Here is a 3,743-nt window from a genome sequence, read left to right as displayed (position 1 = left end):
ATGTTAGAAAAGGAAAGAGAAACTTATCTATTGAGCTCTATACCTGAGATGTACTTGCACTCTTAATTTCTCCGATTAAGGGAAGCCAGCTTCCACTAATCTCAATACCATTATCCCTGCTGAGATTATGTGGATGTTTGATAATTTCAAGAGCTTCTCTGATCTTCTGCCTGTGATGTTTATCTTCACGTGCAATAATTGAAGCGTTTTCCAAGCAAACATGGTGCTTGGTTTTTGAGGAATGCTCTGCAAGGGCCGAAGTTCAAGACCTTTCATTCCTAATATCAGCTCCATGTTCCTTGAGTCTAGTTTGCAAGGATCGACCTGTTTCACCAATGTAACTTTTTCCATATGAGCAATCTATTTTATAGACTCCCTTAAGTTGATATCTATTAATATTATCCTTAATAGACCTCATACCTTGCCTAATAGTTCCAGGTGCTGAGAATTGCGTGATTATATTTTTATTTCTAAGGATTTTTGCAATTTTATCAGTCACTCCTTGAATATAAGGAAGAAAACCTCCCACACTGAGGTTGGTCTTGATCCTTAAGCTTATGAGATAACACCTTTCTTTCAACTTTCTTTATAGCTACTTTAATTTCTTTTTCATTGTAGCCTATACCTTTAAAAGCTGAGACTAAATTCTTTTCTTCTTCATACAAATGCTCAGAGTTAGAAATTCGAAGGGCTCTAATGGCGAGAGTGTTTAGAACACCAAATTTCTGGGCTAGGTAATGGTGGGAATCAGCGTGGAGGTAGTTTTCTATGTGGGTTGACTTCCTAAAAACCTTATGTCCCAAAGAACCATCCTTCTTTCTGTTTTACCATGAGTCCATTTTATATTGGTATCATCAACGAATCACTTCCACCAGGCTGGCTTCAAAGGGTATGATTCAAAGGCTTTAGTTTCAAAGTATTCCATGTATAAGTTGGCCACAATTGGTGAAAGGGGTGATCAGATTGCCACCCTAGATGTTTGCTCATAGTATTCTCCTTGGAAGGTGAAAACATTTGATCGTAAACAGATTTCAGCCAGTTTTGTTGTTCCTGGATTAGTAACATCTTTTATAACATTAATGGCGTGATCAAGAGGGATCTTGGTGAATAAGAATACTATGTTAAAGCTAACAAGGATGTCATTAGGGTCTAACCTCTCATTTTTAATAAGGTTCACAAAGTCATGAGAGTCCTTAATGAAAGAATCAATATTCCCAACAAGGGGTCTAAGGATTTTAGCAACATACTTAGCGAGCTCATAGGTAGGGGAGCCAATGGTATTGACTATTGGCTAAGAGGAACACCCTCTTTATGGATCTTGGGTAAACCATAAATTCTTGGGATGGTTTCACAAGAAGGAATTAATTTCTTCTTTAACTTATCCTCAAGGTTGGAATATGCAATTGTCTTTCTTACTTCTTTCATAATCTTGGGAATGGGATTATTGTTCAGCTTCTTGGAACATCCACATCTAAGGTGTTCATTAATTTTACTAACATAGTCTTCTTTATCCAAGATCACCACTGCCCCTCCCTTATCTGCCTTAACAACCACAATTTTATCATTGTTTCGTAAGGATTTAAAGGCAATTTGTTCTTCTTTTCTTAGGTTACTTTTGGGAGCCTTGGCTTTTCTCAAAATGAGGGAAAACTCCTGTCTTAGGGTTTCCTTCTCTTCCAGCAAAAGATTATTAATCCCATCCTCTATGCTACAAATCATATTCTCAATAGGAAGGTTTTTAGGAGCAATTGCGAACCCTAAACCTTTGTTAAATGAGACAGCTTGAGTTAGCTTTTGTTTTTGGTCTTTTACCATATCCCTAGCCCATACCATAATAACGACTCATTCCTAGAGAGACTTAACGAAAATTTGGAAAGGAGGTTTCACTATCAGATCCTGGGTTTGGCTTTCATTTACACTTCTAATAGCCCTTGGATAAAATCACTTCATGATTAAAAGTAGGTCCAATGAAACAGCGGATGGGAAAATGCTTCCCTTTACTCCACAATACCACCCTTCTCCATCTAAAAAATGTATTGATCTACAGAGGAATTTTTTTGTTATGTGAAAAAGGGATCCCATACACCTTCGAGCAAGATACATATTGGGTGCACAAAAACAATCCGTCTCCCACCTCCCAAGGACAGTGAAAAATTGCAACCCAAAAAAAATAAAATAAGAAACACCACCAACAAGGAATTCAACATCAATAAAATATAAGGTATCACGAAACTAGAAATATTTTTGGACACAGAAGCATTGTTTTGCAGTCCGAATGCCTAGATCCAGAGTGAAAATGATAGATCTAACCCACACGAAGGCTTAGAGCCCGTGATAACAAAAAAAAGAAAGAAGAAGCTAGATTTGCAGAAAAGCACATCGCGAGAGGTTCCTGTCTCCTTACATTATAAGATAAAAACCATAGCATCAGGAGATCTATGGAATGGAGATGTGTTTGGTATTTTGTGCAAGAGGTTCGTCGCTTGAAGGAGATCATCCACCATCGCCTCTCTAGAACTGATCTCCAAAGGTCGAAAATTGTTGAATGAAGTGAAAAAAATAGGAGTTTTGTGGCAAAAAAGCATGTAGCACAGAAAACTCCAACACTTCTCGTTAGAACCATGCAACTTTCAAGATTGAAACTTTGATAAAAAAATATTTTTACATATTTATGAACTTAACATTTTTCATTGACATATATTTTAGTTTTTAATGTGATTTGTATAACATTGATTATAAAGGTTAGAAAAAGTGTTCTACTAAGTTTTAATATGTTTATTGTTTAAATTTATTAATTATTTCATTACTATTTAAAATTATTTTACTATCATATGTATATTATAAAAATATATTATAATTTTTGCTTGGAAAAAAATGTTTATAATTTTATTAATAAAAATAAAATTATACAAGGAAAAATTTGAATTAAATTGATTTATTATTTCTCTTAATTTTTTTTATCACTTTCTAATTGAGTAGAAATTATGTTCTATTATTATGTTGATAAGTATGTTTATTTCATAATAGGCTTTCCAGAATTTTAATTTAATTACCAATACTTATTAGGTGGATGATATAGATTTGATCTTCATGGAGTATGTCAGAATATTGTAAGATTCACAAATCAAGGATTAATTTTTATCATTACGTTAGTTATGATCCTCTAAGAGATTGATCTCAAATTAAATAATTAAAGAAAATTTGATATCAACACTTGTCTCATTGAACATGTGATATTGATAAGCCATGATATTATAACAAAAGCTATATACAAGTTAAAATATTTCATGGTAGAGTGGGATGAATATTCATGTTAGAAATATTGTTTAACTTATATTTTAGTTATTTTTATAATTAATAATAATCAAAGTTTAAAATAAATTTATAATTCAGCTATTATTTAATGGATTTTTATTTTTTATTTTTATTTTTTAATCTATGATTTTTTAATGTATTCCTGGGTAAGTTTTGTTTGGCATATGAATAATTTTATTTAATTTATTTTTTCATCTAACATTTCATTTTATATACCACTACAACACCTCCCCATACTTAAAAATTTATGATGCATCTCAAGGAAAAACATATAATGTTAGCTATGAACTCTACAGAGTATACATAGCAAAAGAAAAAAAAAACCATATATACATACATAAGTAAAGAATCATTAAAAATGCACTTGCATGTTTAGAAAATCACATGAATGCATCAATATAAATTAAATGGCTAATAGACATCAATTC

The sequence above is a fragment of the Pinus tabuliformis genome, chromosome 7 (genome assembly GCF_031772625.1).
Source record: "Pinus tabuliformis cultivar Carrire ecotype Pingquan chromosome 7, CPIR1, whole genome shotgun sequence".
Classification (NCBI taxonomy): Eukaryota; Viridiplantae; Streptophyta; class Pinopsida; order Pinales; family Pinaceae; genus Pinus; species Pinus tabuliformis.
The sequence above is the reverse complement of the archived record's forward strand: the minus strand, read 5'-3'. Positions refer to the sequence as shown.